This window comes from Ursus arctos, unplaced genomic scaffold (genome assembly GCF_023065955.2).
Source record: "Ursus arctos isolate Adak ecotype North America unplaced genomic scaffold, UrsArc2.0 scaffold_32, whole genome shotgun sequence".
Lineage (NCBI taxonomy): Eukaryota > Metazoa > Chordata > Mammalia > Carnivora > Ursidae > Ursus > Ursus arctos.
The window spans coordinates 6,124,961-6,144,239 of NW_026623008.1; the positions used below are offsets into that span (position 1 = coordinate 6,124,961).

General features: G+C 44.2%; 1 protein-coding gene and 1 pseudogene across 1 annotated transcript in view; one reads left to right on the forward strand and one right to left on the reverse strand.

The window, feature by feature from the left end:
* RERE (arginine-glutamic acid dipeptide repeats) overlaps positions 1-2,112 on the reverse strand; it is a 409,522-nt gene extending 407,410 nt beyond the window's left edge. Inside the window, exon 1 of the mRNA XM_044391460.3 lies at positions 1,612-2,112. The gene's annotated coding sequence lies outside the window, so the exon portion shown is untranslated. The remainder of the gene's footprint in view (positions 1-1,611) is intronic.
* Positions 2,093-17,633, forward strand: LOC113270674 (40S ribosomal protein S4, X isoform-like; annotated as a pseudogene).
* The last annotated feature ends 1,646 nt before the right edge of the window (positions 17,634-19,279 follow it).

The window sequence follows — 19,279 nt, forward strand, 5'->3', positions numbered from 1 at the left end:
TGAACATGTTTTTGAGTGTCCTTTAGTTTCCGATATACTCTTCTGCCTCTTAGAAGGTTGCAAAAAGAAGGCCAGACATGAGATGGGTGAAAGAAAGCTGAAAAAGAAAAGCGTCCACCCTTCCCCCATCTTCTCTCCTCTCTCCCAAAAAAGAGCTGTGTTTATCTGTGCAAACCTAGTCCCAAATATGGGAGAGAGAGAATGAATGTGTGTATGGAAGAACAATGAGCCCTCAGCCTGGTATTGTGTGTGTGTGTGTGTGTGTGTGTGTGTGTGTGTGTCTGCCTGCCTCTGTCTCTTTTCCCTTCGACCTCAACAACAACAGGGAGAGCTGGAAGCCAGCTTTCCATCCAGGCCATCAAAATCAAAACTGGTTTATAATTTACAGTGGAATTAACTCAGCAAGCAAATCCATGGAAGGAAATAGCTACCCAAAGATGATTTTATTATTGTATAGATCCATCCTCTCTCCCCTCCCCCAACAGACTGAGACTAAAGAAACCAGTGTACATCAGACAAAAAGGTCTCTCTTTAAATGGAAAGCAATTACCAAAACTGTTTCATATCTAAACATAGGATGCATTAATTTGTGTCACATCAAAATGTTTGTTTTGTAATTCACCAAGTTTCCCTTTTACTAGTTATCTTTTTTGTGTTTAAAAAATTTGCTTTGGGGAAAGCTATTTCAGGATTCATACAAAACTACTTTCTAAATGTCCCTTAAAATAGCAACACATACTGAAACATTTAAAGCACCCAGTTTCTCAAGGACACATTTTGCTTAAATCAATGTTTGAAGTCTGTAATCCAGAAAAATTGTAAGCAAACCTTGGAAAAGAGGCACAGGAAAATGACAATTCAACAATGAATCATTTTGTTTTCCTTTCAACAACTTCTCAAGCAACCAGTTTCAAAGGAAACCTGCAATACTTTCCCCCTCCCAACACACACACACACACACACACACACACACAATCTATGTAACACTACCTCTCTTCTTTCCAAAACCTTAAAAAATAAATAAATAAAACTAGAAGCCACTCTCTTTCAGAGAGCAGAACTCAAACATGGTAGTAAGAATTTTATTCTGCTGCAAGTGATTTGGGGTTTCATAATTTAGTGATCACACAGAGCAGAGAACTGGAGATGTAGAACACAAAGAAGGAATCTTTCCTTAATGTGAAAATAATACTTTAATAAAAGTCCTCCCCCAAGACCCCCAAATCCACAAACATTCAAGAAATTTACAGTTTGGGTCCCTGACTTCCTTTTCCTTCCCCCCCAACCCCAACCCCCAGTTCAACCAATAATTTAGTCACATGAAACAGTTTAACCTCAGACAAGTCAAACAAGAGCATGAATAAGCAGCAAAGAAAGAACAGGAGTCGAAAGGCGAGTGGGACAGTTACCTGGCCCGGGCAGGGCCGAAGAAGTCCCCGGCCCTTTATTCCCGTCCCCCGCGGAGGCGCGCGGCTCTCACGCCGGCCTCCCCTTCCTGGCTCCCGGCTGACCGAGGAGTCCACGCCGACCCCCTGCCGCCCCACGCCCGTGCCCAAGACTAGGGGCCGGGAGAGAAGGCAGCTGCCACGCGCCGGCAAGTTGGAGACTTACCTTCCCCGAATGCGCTACACCATCAATGGAGGTGTGTTCGTCCGGCTCCGGGAAAGTGGGGGACGGGGCGGGAGGCCCGCGGGGCTGGGGACCGCCGGGCTCGGGCCGAGGAGGGGCCGGCCGCGGGGACAGGGCCGGGGGCTGCGGGGGCTTCCCTCCCGTGACCTCTGGGGCGGTCTCCACTAGCTCCCTGCTCCTCGTTCGGCCAGTCCTTCAGGAGCGGGAGCCCAGGATCATGTCTGGTTTTGTTTTTCTGAGGGCGAGGGGCTCCCTGAGGATGATGGTGATTTTTTTTTTCCTCAACTAGGAAAGAAAATGAGGCAGAGACAATGTGGGAGGCGAGCGAGGGGAGAGCACGGGGCAGGCGGAGGCGGGGGCGAGACCCGAGGCAGGCGAGCGTCTCGGGCGTGCGGGAGGAAGAGGAGGCTGGGAGCGCGGGGGACGGCTCGCGAGCGTCTGTGGGAGCAGCGGCGCCTCGGCGATGGTGGCCGAGCCGCGGCGGGGCTGCTGCACCGACCCACCGCCCACTCCGCGCTCGGGTCCGGCCCACCTCGCAGTATCGCGCCTCGTCATTGGCGCCTCCCGTGGTGACGCGCGCGGAAGTTGGGCCAATGGGAGGCGGAGGGCGGGCGGAGGGGCGGGACTTCTTGCGCTCTCTCATTCTCTCTCTGTCCCTCTCTCTTTTTTTCCTTTCTAATAAAAAGAGCAGGAGAGAAGGAGGGGAGCGGCCGGGTTGTGCCGACGCCGCGGTCCGGGCTCTAGCGCGCGCTCCGGGCGGCGGCGGGCGGTGGGCTGGGCCCCCCACCGGGGCGCGTCTTTGTGCGGAGCCGGGGTGGCGGCGCTCTGCGGTCTGGTCCCACGGGCGCGATTGGCCCGAGTCCCGCTGCTCTTGCTATTACCAGGGTCACAATTTGCCTTTTCAACCACTTCAGACGCGGACTCATATTCCTGGGAGGGGGGACACGGAGTGGGTGCCAACGATTCGCTTAAGGACTCTCGAAATTCTGATGAGAATGAACGTTTTCAAAACAAGTCTATAGCGGAAGATTAAGAAAGAGAAAAAAGAAATTCGCAGGTCGCGCTGCGTGTTTGAAAAGAATATAATAAAGAGGAAAAGCCTGGAAAGTCTCATCAAGGAATAAAGAAGGGACTAGAACCCCAGTCGCAGAAGGAATGTTAGGGAGAGAGCAGTGCGCACAACTCTATGCCGTAAGTTTGAAAAATAAAGTCTTTTTTAAAAATCCAAATATCACCCTTTTCCTTTGAGAAACCTAGTATTCTGTCCCACTTCCCAAAAGGCTGGTAATCACAGGGTCGACGGTGCTGTAAGGGGAGTGAGGGGCAGGCCAAATGCTCATATTCTATTTAATATAATTTATAGGAATGAGGGGTTTGGAAATTTTAATTATGACTAGCAGTTTTTGAAATGCATATCATGTTTATTGAGTTCTTTCACACACCCTGGCATGAATCCAGGGCGAATCATCAACCTATTGTTGGTTTGTTAATATACTGTAAATGCTTATTGGTGTCCTTACACCATACACTCTCCCTGAAGGAGTTCAGATCTGTATATAATAGAATAATTAAGGGATAGAACACAGCGCAAAATAATTCACTCATCTAGTTCAAATAAAGTGATAATTTTCTCTTTGGAATATCTATTCAGATTATAATTTCCACATCCAGCAGTTTCTTTTAAGAATAATTTGGACTAGCAGATATCATTGGACTATGACCCAAGAGATCTAAAAAAAATGGGTCCTTGCCATTACCTTTCTGAGTAACTTTTAGCAAGAAAAACCCTCCCTTGCTGCAACTCCTTCAGCTATGAAATGGGAAAAGTAGTTAATACCTCATTATATATCTAATAATGTGAGAACTGAATTTTACAACATAATAAATTCAGTAAACGGCTCTGGACATCCTAGGTATGATGGAACTATTCAACATCAGTTTGGAAATAATGAGGAGTAAAGTGTATTAGATGGCTTCAGTGTCCATCACAATCTACACTTACAAGAACAGTCTTTCTAATAAAGGTTCAGCCCTATGGTGGGCAAATGGACAACAGTTTTTCAGAAGGTGCCTGTGGATCCTACACTACCAGTGAGCAGGGAGGAGAGAGGCTCTCAAGATCAGCAAACCACACTTATTCTAGTATTAGGGCTTGCCATCACATTCATTTATCTATAAAAATATAGATTTGGGGTGCTTGGCCAGCTCAGTTGGTTGAGCATCTGGCTTTTGATTTCAGCTCCGGTCATGATCTCAGAGTTGTGGAATCGACCTGCACAACGGGCTTTGCACTCAGCAGACGGTCTGCTTGAGATTCCCTCTCTCCCTCTCCTTCTAAGCCTCCTCCCCTCCTTCTCTAAAAAAAAAAAAAAAAAGTAGATTAAAGGGTGCCTGGCTGACTCTGTTGGAAGAGCATGTGACTCTTGATCTCCCAGTCTGGAGTTCAAGCCCCACGTGGGGCACGTAGAGCCTACTTCAAAATAAAATGTAGATTTAGAAGTCTCAAGATTTCCCATTGTTACAAAGCATAATATTATTGTATTGTGCCATAAAATTAGCAAACTAGATCTCTTTAACTACAACAATCCCATGCAAGAATTGTGGCCCAGCCATAAAGCTGGAGAGAACGGCCTTCCTGAGAGGCTGGTAATGTAATAACAATATGTCTTAATAAAGACAACTATTAAACCATTGACTGAAAGCTTACTACATCCCAAGTGCATGCGAAGCGTGTTATATTCCTTGGTCCACTTAGTCCTGACAACAGCCCATGAGGTATATCATTATCTCCATCATAAAGGTCAAGAAACTGGGCCTTGGAGAAGTTAAATAACTTGGTCAAGGTGAAAGAGGTCAAATATCTAGTGGGTTTTTTTCCCCACTATGAAATTAGAAAGAATTTCCTTATTCTCTTTTCAGCAAGCTTTAGAAAATGGGGATTACTTTGGTTATCGAATTTGAAAATATCAAGAAGGACTTTTGTTAATTATTTTATGTGTCTTACTACAGGTAGAAGTGATTTCATTTTGTATACAGAGGTCACATCAGGGACATAGTACCGCTATCTAAAAGAAGCAGGAGAAAGAGGAATTTTTTAATAAATGATGTTGGGACTACCAGATAACTATATAGGGGAAAAAATGCAGGAAAAAAAATTCTTTAGGGACACCTGGGTGATTAGTTGTCCGATACTTGATTTCAGCTCAGGTCGTGCTCTCAGGGTTGTGAGATCAAGCTCTGCACTGGAAGTGCAACCTGCTTAAGATTCTCTTTCTACCTCTCCCTGTGCCCCTCCTCCTGCTTTCTCCCTCTCTCTCTCACACACTCTCTCAAATAAATAAATCTTCAAGAAAAAAATTATTTAACTAGATTTATTTTATTCTAAATCCCTCCCCCCCAAAATTATAGGTGGATTTTTTTAAAGACTTTATTTATTTGACAGAGAGAGACAGCGAGAGAGGAAACACAAACAGGGGGAGTGGGAGAGGGAGAAGCAGGCTTCCCGCCGAGCAGGGAGCCCACACAGGGCTCTATCCCAGGACCCTGGGGTCATGACCTGAGCCGAAGGCAGACACTTAACGACTGAGCCACCCAGGCGCCCCTAGATGGATATTTTTTAAATGTAAAAAATGAAACCACTGAAGGACCCCTGGCTGGCTCAGTTGGTAGAGCATGCAACTCTTGATCTCAAGGTCATGAGTTCAAGTCCCATGTTGGGTGTAGAGATAACTTAAAAAAAAAAAAAAAGGCAGTGGGGTGCCTGGGTGGCTCCGTCAGTTAAGCATCCAGCTCTTGATTTCATGGTCTCAGTGTGATGAGATCAAACCCTCATTGAGCTTCACACTCAGCAGGGAGTCTGAGATTCTCTCTTCCTTTCCCTCTCCTCTTCCCATCTCCCAGCTGTCTCTTTCTCTCTCTCAAATAAATAAACAAATCTTTTTTAAAATTACAGAAACCTCACCGTGGTCTACAGGATTCTGTAAGACCCATTGAACCACTATTTGTTAGGGTGAGTTTAGGAGTTTATTTTATTACTGTCCTCTGTAACCCACATATAGGTTATGTTTATTCTTTTGTATATGTCAGATATTTTATGATTATTTTAATGAAATCATGAAAGTGATTAGAGGAATACCAGAATTTTTTTCAAATCATGGACTGAAGAAGTTTTTCTAAGCATGACAGGAAACCCAGAAACCATAAAGGAAAAACACCAATAAATTTTATGTATGCATATTTTACATTTCTATAAAGCACAAAAAAACCCACAACAATGCAAGAAATAAACAACACCTATAATAAAGTACTAACTTCCTTTTTTCTTTAAAGATTTTATTTATTTTAAAGATTTTATTAGGGTGCGCGGGTGGCTCAGTCTGTTGGGCGTCTGCCTTTGGCTCAGGTCATGATCCCAGGTCCTGGGATCCCTGCTTCTCCTTTCCCTCTGCCTGCCACTATGCCTACTTGCACTCTCTGGCGCTCTCTCTCTCTCTCTGTCTCTCAAATAAATAAATAAAATCTTTAAAAAAATAAAATCTTTTTTATTTTATTATTTTATATTTTTTATTTTATATATTTTATTTGTTTATTTGAGAGAGAGAGTGAGAGAGAGCACAAGAGCAGGGTGAGGGGGAGAGGGAGAAGCAGATTTTCCGCTGAGCAGGAAACTCAGGACTCCAGGATCATGATCTGAGCCTTAGGCAGGTGCTAACTGACTGAGCCACCCAGGCACCCCTAAAGTACTAATTTCTTTAATACAAAGAGCTCTTACAGATTTTTTTTTTAAATCAGAAAAATGGAAAAAAATATGAACGAAAAATTCACAGAGAAATATGTTCAATAAACATGATTCAATCATAATAAAATAAATGCAAATTAAAATCATCTCTCACATTAGGGGAAATTTTTAACTTCATAATACCCAGTATTGATGAGGATGTGGGAAAACAAGTACTCTGATGCACTGTTTGTAAAAATGTAATCAGTCCCTCTTTTAGAACACAATTTGGCAACCACCTATGGAAAGGTCAAATATCCATACCCTTTGACCCAGAAATTCCACTTCTAGAAAGCCATTCTACAAATAATCTTGCATAAATGTACAAAAATATATACAAACACATATATAATTGCAACATTATTTATAATAGTGAAAACCCGGAAAAAACGCCAACATCCACCAACAAAGACTGTTTAAATATAGTACAAACATACAATGGAATACTTTATAGCTTTCAAAAAGGATTAGGTAAATCTGAATTGATATAGAATGATAATCAGGATTCAGAGTTAAATGAAAAGAGCAAGTCACAGAACAATTAGGCAGAGTATAATTTTATGTATTTTTGTTAAGTAGGCCCTACACCCAACATGGGGCTCAAACTTAAAACCCCCAGATCAAGAGTCACATGCTCTACCCCCTGAACCAGCCAGTCGGCCCCTATTTGTATTTTATAAGGACAAAATTTGTATATGCTTCAAAGATGTCTAAAAACATATTCACCAGAAAACATTTCGAGTGAGTCCAGCGGGCATGGAATGAAGAATAAGGAGGGAACAGGAGACACACTTTTGGTTTCATTCTACTCTGTTCTGTTTGATTTTTTTCTCTTCGTATCAAGCATGTATAATTTTTATAATTAAAAAAGAAGAATTCACGTTCTTTGAACATATGGCTGGTAACTAGCCTTCATAATTCACCAGAAGTACTCGAGCTTTAGAACAAGTAAATTATTTTCCTCTAAAATGCCTTCAGCAAAACTGGGGTGCTTTATCAAGCCTGGTAACAGACTGAAGCTCGTTTCTAGGCATTTTCTTTGAAATGGCCTTCCAAGTGTCTGCCGCGCAAACGCCAGCCCGTCCGAGCTTCAGCAACCTCCCATTGTACTTTCTCAGGCTGAGCAAGAGCAGAGCCGACACCGTGGTATGTCTGCGCACGCTCAGCACGCACGTTGGGTTTACCCACCGCGGGGTTGTGCTTCATGATGTGTTGAACATCGAAATCGCTCCCTCTCCAGGCTTTTCCCTCAAGCCAAGTAAGTAACCCCTGATAGAGCCTTTGAAAATCCCTGCGCTGAACTGGAGAAATGGGTGATTACAGTACTTATTGCAGAAGGCACGTGTCACGCATGCAAACGTGTACAAGAGGGAAACTGCTTTCCAAAACTCATAGCCCCTTTCCTGTGTGGACATGAGCGACTGTGGAGCAGGTGAGGTTGTGCATTCAACTCCAGTCTCTGATGAATTTTCTTTCAACCAAAGTAGAAGCGGGTCTGTATCCCAGCACACCTATAGATAGATCTCAAGGAAACCCTGCTCCACTGAACCGCATCAGATCCAGTGGAATGACGCTCTACTCTGAGTCATGCTTAGCCAGCCAATGCCACAGCATGCTGTCCGGGGGCAACGGGTGTCTTCTGGATAAGATCTAAACCCAACATCTGACTTCTGACCACATGTGGTCATTGAAGAGCCTCATAGGGCTTCCTGAAAGAATTAAGGGGAGGAGATGCTGATTTTCATTGTCCTGGCCCAATTCCAAGTTTGATCGTTCGCAGTCCTCCTCCTTTGTCTGCCCGCCATCGCACTGAGACGTGCTATTCCACAGTTCCTGTTATAAACAGCTGTCCACTGTTAACCGAGTGAGCCAGAGAGCCAGCGAACTCCACCCTGGGGGAAGCTGCATTTCAAGATAAACATTTCCTCCGCATCTTTGGTAAATTACTTAGATTTACCTTGGAGGAAAGATATAGTTTTCTAGCGAGAATAAGGGCAGAGTAATGGGGAGTTTAAAATTATCCACAAGCCCTATTTTGTCTAACTGGTAAACAAAGAAGACTGGACTTGATCACAAAGGGGCCCTCAGAAGGGAGATTCCATAGGAAATACATTTCAGATTCTAACATTTTATTTGGGAATCCAGAGTTTAATCTTTTTTAAATATTTTATTTATTTGCTTGAGAGAGAAAGCACAAGTGAGGGGAAGAGCATAGGGAGAGGAACAAGCAGACTCCTTGCTGGGCACAGAGCCTGACTCGGGGCCTGATCCTACGACCCGGAGACCATGACCTGAGCTGAAATCAAGAGTCGGACACTCAACCAACTGAGCCACCCAGGTACCCCCAGAATTTAATCTTAAACATTGATGAAGCAGGTGCTATTTGCCACCAAAATGCATTTCTTCAATCTAAGGCATATTTACAAACAGAGCAAACAGGCAAGAAACTCTGTAAACCAGAGGAAACAACAAAATTCATCCTCTGCCATTCAAGCTTCAGTGTCTATGTTGGACATGTCTGGGGGACTCAATGCCTCCCTCCTTTTCATTCAACACTTAAGACATCTTTTTTTTTTTTTTTTTTTAGATTTTATGTTTTTATTTGAGAGAGAAAGAACAGAGGGAGAATGAGAGGGAGAAGCAGACTCCCTACTGAGCAGAGAGCCCAATGTGGGGCTTGATCCCAGGACCCTGAGATCATGACCTGAGCTGAAGGCAGATGCTTAACCAACTGAGCCACCCAGAATCCCCAACTGAAAATATCTTAATTTCAAATATGAACCCCAAATATCTCCTTCTAATACTCCAACTTCCAGAATAATTACTCTCTTTAATCTTAAAAAGAGCATTTTAACATGAAAGCATCCAAAATATCCTTCAATAGGTGAATGGATAAACAAGCTATGTTGCATCCATTCAGTGGAATATTATTCAGCCCTAAAAAGAACTAAGCTATCAAGCCCTAAAAAGGCATGGGGGAACCCTACAGGCATTACTAAGTGAAAGAAACCAATCCGAAAAAGGTTACTGTGTGCTTTCAACTATACAGCATTCTGGAAAAGGCAAAACTACGTCTGGAAAAGACATTCTAGAATAGAAAGTAAAAAGATCAGTTGCCAGGGATGGGGGAAAGACAAGGCTGAACAGGTGGAATACAGGGGATTTTTAGAGCAGTGAAACTATTCAGTATGATTTCATAAGGGTGGATTCATACCATTGTGCATTTGCTAAAACCCCACAGAATCTATAAAACACAAAGTGAACGAACCCTACTGTAAACTATGGACTTTCGTTAATAAATAATATATTGATATCGGTTCATCAGTTAAACAAATGGACTACACTAATGCAAGTTGTTAATAAAAGAAGACTGGAGTAGGGGGAAAGGGTATGGGTATATAGGAACGCTACACTTCCTGCTCAAGTTTACTGCAAACCTTAAACTACTCTGAAAAAGCCTATTTTTTATAAAGAGCATTTCAGCTCTGTTCTCTGCATTGTAAGAAACAGACTCAATCCGCATGTCAACTAACAGGAGATGGGAGCCCAGGCAAAGCCGAACTGAGTGACTTCAGGAGCTATGGGACTAGAAGCGGGGCCACACAAAGGTCAGGGCCCCAGGACATTATCACTGCCCCCCATCCTCCCTCCCGCCTGCCGGCCTCCTCACCCTTCACCGTGTAGCTTCCCTTCTCTTCACAGTGTCTGCTTTCTCACCATCTCAGCTCCTTCATGACTGTGGCTTCCCTGTGGCCTCCTGTGGCTTCTCTAGGTTTCTGAAGCTGGTGGCTTATCAGCTATAGCTGCTTCTGTCAACCACCTCAGGACTTCAGTGTTTCCTACTTAAAATTCCTGAGACAGGCAAACCTACTTGGCCCAGTTCATTCCTTGAAGGCCCAGCCCTGTCCTGGTCCCGGGAGCCCTGTGGGTGCACGTAGCAGGGAAGGGGTGAAGGGTGTCCCTCGCACTGTGCAGCAAAGCCCCGAGGCTCAGAGCTGCTTCCTCGGGAACTCCGGCCCGGCAGCCTGCTTTTCAACAGTGGTGTTAGCAGCATCCTTGAGGTGCCTAACGTGGATGGTGTCCTTTGGAATGGATTGTGTCAAAAAAAACTAACAACTGAGTAAAACCAGACCTTAGCAATTAAGTATTTCAATACATATTGAAATAGTAATCTTCAGGGCCCCCTGGGTGGCACAGTTGGCTGGGCGTCTGACTCTTGATTTCGGCTCAGGTCATGATCTTGGGGTTGTGAGATGGGCTCCACACTCAGCATGGAGTCTGCTTGAGATTCTCTCTCTCCCTCTCCGTCCGCCCCCCCCCCCCGCCTCCCTCTTGCACTCATGCACGTGCTCTCTCGCTCTCTCTCTCAAATAGAACAAAATAAATCTTAAACTTCTTTTAGAGGCCCCTAATAATATACTCATGTAAATGCACTACCAAACCCAATACAGAAATCAAATAGTAGGCGTTAAAGACTCAGGATGCATTGCAAAACTGCACAAAGTTTAGAATAAAATGTGTGCGAAGTTGTTGAACAAAACCTAAAAAACACAAACTGGACAAAGACATATTTGACTAAAATAATATCAAAGACTTATGATCGTTTACATTAAAATAAGTGGAAATTGGGGCTCCTGGGTGGCTCAGTCAGTTAAGGGTCTGCCTTCGGCTCAGGTCATGATCTCAGAGTGCTGGGATCGAGCTCCGCATTGGGCTCCCTGCTCAGCAGGGGACCTGCTTCTCCCTTTCCCTCTGCTCCCCTGCTCTTGCTCTCTCTATCTCAAATAAATAAAATCTTAAAGAAAAAAAAATAAGTGGAAATCACATACTGGGGAAAAGATTGAAATTCCAATAACCATGGCAGGATTAGTGATAAAAACATATCAAAGAAGTTTATAAATCTATTCAAGAAAGACGAATAACACAACAGAAAAGTAGGGGAAGGATAAGAACAATCAGCCGCAGAAGAATCTTTGTGTCCAGTAAACACAAACCTTTGTGCAGTCTCCTGTCTTCATTCTTGGCAGTTTCAATACACACAGATGATCCTTCTAACAGCTTCTTTTGTGTGTGTGTGTGTGTGTGTGTGTGTGTGTGTGTGTGTGTGTGTGTTAATTGTGGTCAAACACACATAACATAAAATTTCATCTTAATCGTCTTTAAGTGCACAGCTCAGTAGTGTTCAGTATAGTCATAATGTCGTGCAACCAACCTCCACCTGCAAGATGCAATCTTGCAAAATTGAAACTCCGTAGCCATTAAGCAACAATTTGCCATCTTGCTCTCCCCCAGCCCCTGACAACTGCTATTTCACTTTCTGTTGCTATGAATCTGACCACTCTAGGAACTTTATATAAGGGAAATCAAACAGTATTTGCCTTTTTGGGACTGGCTCATTTTAGCTAACACAATGTCCTTATATTGATTTGCTAGGGCTCACATACAAAATACCACAGACTGGATGGCTTAACAACAGCAACTTATTTTCCCACAGTCTTGGAGGCTGGAGATCTGAGATCAAGGTGCCAGCAGGGCTGGTTTCTTTTGAGATCTGTCCCCTTGGCTTATAGATGGCTGTCTTCTCTCTGGGTCCTCACATGGCCTTTTCTGTGTGTGCACAACCCTGGTGTCGATTCCTCTTCTTATAAGGACACTAGTCCTGTTGGATGAGGCCCCCATCCTTGAGACCTCCCTTTACCTCTGTCATTTCTGTTAAAGGTTCTGTCTCTAAATAGAGTCACATTGGGGGTGAGCATCCTCAACTCCAGGGGGACCCGCCCCTTTGTGAACCGAAAGTGATGACATGTATAAACCGTCCATGCTCGCTGCGTTTGGACTTGCCCATTTCTTTTGCCTTAACACTTTAAGCTGCTTAAATTAATTAATTAGCAGATTAATATAGCAGAACAAAAAATTACTACTAAGCCTCAGTGGCCTTTTTCGCCAGAACAGTGATTTGATTGAGAGTTTATTATTAATTGCATTTTAGGAGAAAGTTGATAGCCACATGCCCTTGGATTCAGTGCTCACGGTCACTGGTAAAGAGGATTGAGACCTATTGTTAGGGCCTGCTAGAACGTAAGCTTCACAGGGACAGGCGTATTTGTTGAATCAGGACGAAGGGGTGTGGTGGGGATTACAGAATGCACGTAAAGCCCTCAGGGTTGACTGTGGACACTGCTTAGCTCAATGTAAGATTGAGTTCACTTAGAACCACTATGCGTACCTCGCAGATCTGAGCTTCGGCACTGACCATTGTCAAGTGTAAATCTTTGAAAACTTTGGAATGAAGTTGGTTGTAGGACTTTGAGAAAAGAAACTACTTAAAGTCACTGAAACATTATCAAATCAATTTTTGCGATCTCATTTAAAGTAAGTTCTTTGTCCTATAATGTTTATATTAATGTTAATGCAGATTAAAAGAGACCAATAGGAAGTAGACAAAGAAGCTATAGGCATTGTTTAAATTTTGAGTATTTTCTGAGAACATGGGATGAGACCATAAATACATAATGGTGTGTATCTGTGTTGGCGAAGAATTCAGATTCTTGTCTTCCTAAAACAAATCTGAGTTGGTCCTAATACCATATCCCCAGTGCCTCCATGCCCTCTCTCTCCTCCGTGTCTGTTTGCACCCCATGCTCAGGCACTGTACCCCCTACCTTGCACACACCCTCAGCAGCTTGCTCCCTTACTTCCTAATATTCCCTGAACCAAACCACAGCCCTGGTGACAATTCCAACATGCTGCCCGCTCGGCACGTGCACCTGCCCAGCCAAATGCGTCTGGCATCACACTGCCCGGTTTCATTTTAAATTCACGACCACAAACCTCAAGTGGACTCTTCATGCCCTTGGCAAGCATAGCATACTTACCCAGGCTCGTTTCTCCCCCAGTGCTCCAGCCAGTAATCTCATATCCATTCCTCTCTCCTCAAACCTCCAACACCCCCTCCCTTCTTTCCGAGGTCACCGTGGATATTGACGTCATCCGCAGAGAAAGTCCTCAGACTGCTCACTCCCCACATCTATCTATCCGCATCTGAATCCCACCCGCCGGCTTCCTGCCTGCTATTACAGATGAATCACCAACCGTCCTTTGGAAGCCTAGCCCTTCGCTTTGACCCCTTTCCCTCCCATTACTCACGAATATCACTCAGCATTTCTCCCCTCTCTTTGCTACATCATTTTTTTTTACCATCTGCTGGATCACTCCTATTGGAATACAAATAACATGTTTTTCTCTGACCTTGAGCCTTCTGTTGACTATACTTTACCTGTGATCTACTTCTCCATTTTTTACTCCCTTTTGCAGCAAAACATCTTCAAAAAAATGGTCTACACTTGCTATCTCCAATTTTTTACCCTTCTCTTTCGATCCACTCTAATCTCACTTTGACTCAACCTTTCCACTAAAACTTGTCCTACTGACGTCACCAGTGAGCTCCACATTGCTAAAAAGAAGAGCCAGTTCTCAGTCTTCCACTTTCTTGATCTATCGGGAGCTTTTGATACAACTGATGACCACCTCTTACCTGACAGGCTCTTTCTACTGGGCCATCAGGACACTTCGTCCTCCTGCTTTCCCCTCACCTCACAAGTGAGTCTTCCTCAGTGTCTTTCAATGACTCCTTCTCTTCTCCCCAGCCTCCGAATGTTGGAGCCCCCAGGCTCAGTCATTGATCTTTTCTGTACCTACACTCAGTCCCCTGTTAATGTCATTCACTGCCATGGCTTCAAAGACCACCCAATTGCTGATCACTCTCAAGTGTACATCTGCAGCCCAGCCCTCCCTCCTGAACCTCAGATTCAGGTAGCCAACAGCCAGCTCAACAGCTCCACTTGGATGTCTAAGGTATCTTAAATGTAACATACCCAAAACTAAACACCGGCCCCACCCAAGGTCTCCCCCATCTGTCAGTAGCAATCCCATCCTTCCAGTTGCTCAGATTAAAACCTTTGAGTCTCTCACATCCACATTCAATCCATCAGAAAAATCCTGTTGGCCCTGCCTTCAAACAACGTGCATGAGCGGAGTGCTTCTCACCACCTCCACCGCTACGGTCCTAGTCCAGGTCGCTGTCATCCCTTGCCTGGATTATGGCCTTAGCCTCTTAACTGCCCAACACTCTACGTAGTCTCTTTCCAATATGGTAGCAGTGATTCTTTAAAAGTGTAGGTTAGATTATGCCGCCGCACAGCTCAAAACTTGACAATGACTCTGTATCAGTCGAGATGACCTAGGTTACGTTGTGGTGGCGAATAACCCCAACATCCCGGTGATTTAAAATAGTGATCGTTTCTTTCTCATGTGCCACGTCCACCTCGGGCAGCAGCAGGGAGCTGGTCATCACCATCACTGATCAGAGATTTTGGGCTTACAGCTCAGAACACTATCTTGAATGTTTCTGGTCACCATGGCAGAGGAGCAAAAAGCTCTAGAAGATTATCACTGGTAATTAAATGCTCCCAAAATGAATTCTCAAGACTCGGCTGCCAGAGCTAGTCACATGGACTAATACATCCTTAAGACAGCCGAAAAGTGTCATCGTGCTTTGTTCTGAGGGCCAGGAGCTGGACATACTCAGTGAGCTCCTGAACACCATAGGCTCCCAGCAGTGCTCAAAATAAAAGCAAAGTCCTAGGGGTGCCTGGGTGGCTCAGCTGGTTAGGTGCCCAACTCTTGGTTTCAGCTCGCGTCATGATCTCAGGATCCTAGGATCCAGACCTACATCAAGCTACACGCTCAGCAGGGAGTCTGCTTGTCTCCCTCTCTCTTGCCCCTCCCCCCGCTCGAGCCCCCCCCCCAAATAAAAAAAATAAATCTTAAAAAAATACATAAAAGCAAAGTCCTTACGATGGCCTATGAAACTGCATTGGCGGTCCCTGCCCTCGCCTCTCTGACCTCACCGCCTCCTGTTCTCTCCCAGGTTCCTGGCCTGAGTGGCTCTCCTTCAGTTATCTGCACGATAATCCCCTTACCTCCTACCTGACCAGTTTATTTAAAATCATAATCCGCCCCTTCTCTATTCCTAATCCTCACCCCACTCTACACACACGCCTGAACAAAAACTTCTATGAGGGCAGGGAAGGCAGGAGCTCTGTCTGTTTTGTTCATGGAGGTGCCCCCACAAGCCAAGCCCACATCAGGATCTGCACAAGATAGAGGCTCAGGAATTTTTGCTTCAATGAGTGAACCTCCCTAGTGGTCAGGAAAATACAAACAAAACCCACAAAATAATTGTTTCACACCCATCAGATGACAAAATGTTCAAGTCTGACAATGGTAAGTAAGCCCTGATGAGGATTTCATGAGAGGAAATCTTTGCTGCTCCAGAGTGCACATGGGTACAAGCATTTTGGAGAGCAGTCTGGCACTCCGTAGTCAAGTCCAAGACAGATGTGAATTATTACAGTTTGGCGATTTCACTTCCCAGTATTTACCTGGGAGAAACTCATCCATGTGTGTCCAAAAAGACATAGAAAAAGATGCTCATAACAGCATTATTTATAATAGGAAAAGAGTTGGAAACAATTGAAATTTCCATCAGCAAGATACTTGCTACATAATTGTCATATACCAGGGAACACCCTAAAGTGGTTAAAAGCAAGTCATTCACTGTGTTCTGGCTTCCCATCTCCAGTCCAGCATGCGAGGGGACTGGAAGTCGCTTTCGTTCACACAACAAGCAAAAAGCTGAACAAACTGAAAATCAACGATTAACCTTAGATCCATCGGAGAACTGAGGTCACAGGGCAACCCGGCTGACCCAAAATTCGGAGAGCTAGACAGGTAGGTACAGAGAATCACAACTTATCTGAGCAGAAATCTCCCAGGAATTAGTACCTGGGAAGGTACTGGGGTTGACACCTTGCTGGAGGCTCAGTGCGGACAAGTTTGAAAGTTAGCAACGCCACGGGGCCCCTCGTACATCTGAGCGTTCCCTCTAGGAGCCCTTCCAGACTCTACGGTAAGGATCCAGAGAAAACCCCCCTCATGCTTCCAGCAGGGGAAGGAAAAGAGGAGCCATTTTGGAACACACCCCGAGTACTCTGTTGCTTTTAACAAGCCTTGCCCCCCAAAGAAGCGATTTCACAGAGCCTCATGGACTCAGGGGAACGGAAATATCCAACTGTAGCCCCCTTGAACCTTTCTGCCTGACCTAAGGGGGTAAGGGAGCTGAAAAGCCCTGGTCAATCACAGCCCACAGGCACAGACTTACTGAAGGACCAAGACCTCATAATCTACACCTACGCATATCATATTCCAACTACAGAAAATCTTAGACAAAAAAAAAAAAAAAAATTGAAAGAAGCCATAGGAAAATAACTTACCTGTGGAGGAGCAAGGAAAGAATTATATAGTTTCCGTTTGGGAACCCTGCAGGAAAGAAAAGGATGGAGGGAGCTCTTTTCATGCCTAGTGCAGCCATGCTTGTGTTCCCAAGAAGCGTCGGAAGCCTATAGCAGCTCCCAAGCCTTGGATGCTGGATAAACTGACCGGTGTGTTTGCCCCTCGTCCATCTACTACCGGTCCCCAGAAGCTGAGAGAATGTCTCCCTCTCATCATTTTCCTAAGGACCAGACTTAAGTACGCCCTCACAGGAGATGAAGTAAAGAAGATCTGTATGGAACATTTTATTGAGATTGATGGCAAGGTCCCACCTGATATAAACTACCCTGTTGGTTTTATGGCTGTCGTCGGCATTGACAAGACTGGGCAGGATTTCCGTCTGATCTGTGACATGAAGGGTCACTTGGCTGTGTGTCAGATTACACCTGAGGACGCCAACTATAAGTTGTGCAAAGTGAGAAGGAACTTTGTGAGAACAAAAGGAATCCCTCATCTGGTGACCCATGATGCTCGCCCGCACCATCCGCTATCCTGATGCCCTCGTCAAGATGAATGACCCCATTCAGATTGGTTTGGAGACTAGAAAGATGACGCATTTCATCAAGTTTGACCCTGGTAATCTGTGTATGGTGACCAGAGGTGCTAACCTGGGAAGACTTGGCATGATCACCAACCGAGAGAGAGACACCCTGGTTCTTTTGATGTCGTTCACATGAAAGATGCCAGTGGCAACAGCTTTGCCACCAGCTCTCCAGCATTTTTGTTATTGGCAAAGGCAACAAATCATGGATTTCTCTTCCCTGTGGTGAGGGTATCCACCCCACCATTGCTGAAGAGAGGCAAGAGAAGGGCGGCCAAACAGAGCAGTGGGTAAAACGGTCTCTAGGTGATGTCATTGGAAGTCTTTATACTTAATTAAAGATCATACAGCACAGAAAAAAAAAAAGGATGAAGTGCTATAGTGTTGTATTGAAAGTGTTGAAAGGAAAAAAAACCCACTAACTTAGAACGCTCCCCACTGACATTATCCTTCAAAAGTCAAGGACAGATAAAGAATTTTTTAAACAAAAATTGAGGGAATTTTTTGCCAGTAGACATTCCTTCCAAGAAGTGTTAAAATAAGTTCTTTATAGAGAAAGAAATGACATCGGTCAGAACTCAGATCTACAAAAAAAGGAAGAGCATTCAAAAAGGAATAATGAGTGAATGTAAAATGATTTACGTGGAGTGATACCAAAAAAACCAAACGAAACCAAACCAAAACTAAAGCGTTTGATGCTGAAGGAAAAAGACAATTTTCAAAAAGACATTTATAGAATGACACCATTTATAGGAATTATAAAAACATATTATACAATGCCATATATATTATATGGATACACGTGTAGACAGTACAAATACAAAAAGTCACTATAAAGAGTCAAAGTAGTTTCGAGATGGGTTATGTCTAGGGAGGGGGGCAGGACTGGGGAATAAGAAACATCTTGGCTGTGTTTGTAATATTTTATTTCCTTAAAAAATATCTTAAAAAAATATCAAAAGCAAATATGAAAAAAAATGTTTAAAAGCTCTATTTGTCTATTATGGTCTGACTTAGCTTGTTAAGGAAAAGTTTCAAAAAGTTTTAAGAAAAATAGTAGCCAGTGGGGCACCTGACTGGCTCAGTCCGTGGAACACACCACTCTTGATCTTGGGTTTGTACACCCACGTTGGGGGGAGAGACTACTTAAAAATAAAATCTTTAAAAAAAGAAAAATAGGGGCACCTGGGTGGCTCGGTTGTTAAGCGTCTGCCTTCGGCTCAGGTCATGATACCAGGGTCCTGGGATCGAGCCCCGCGTCAGGCTCCCTGCTCAGCTGTCAGCCTGCTTCTCCCTCTCCCACTCCCCCTGCTTGTGTTCCCTCTCTCGCTGTCTCTCTCTGTCAAATAAATAAAATCTTCAAAATATAAAGAAAAAGAAAAAGAAAAAAAGAAAAACAATAGCCAAGTATCTTTATAATATTACAAAAAGCCACTTTCTCTTTCTCTGCCATACTCTTTTTTTTTTTTTAAGTAAGCTCTACATCCAATGTGGGGCTTGAACTCATGACTCTGAGATCAAGAGTCACATGCTCTACCAACTGAGCCAGCCAGGTGCCCCTTCTACCATGCTTTTCAAGACAAATCCCTGGCACTCAACTTAGATTTTTTTTCCTTAGCAGAGTAAAGCTAGCAACAGTAGAGAAGTGACAAGTGCCCTTTACTCAGTAAGCAAAGGTTCCATTTGTTTTCCATAGAATCTCATATTCTCAAAGCTGAACTGAATGGGTTCTAAGATTTAGGAACAACTCTTTGAAATGTACACCTGTTCAGTGTGCAGAAAAAATTTTCATCTGCCTTCAAAAGGCTCTGGTGTGAGGGCACCTGGGTGGCTCAGTCGGTTGGGCGTCTGCCTTCAGCTTAGGTCGTGATCCCGGCGTCCCAGGATCGAGCCCCGCATGGGGCTCCCTGCTCAGTGGGGAGTCTGCTTCTCCCTCTCCC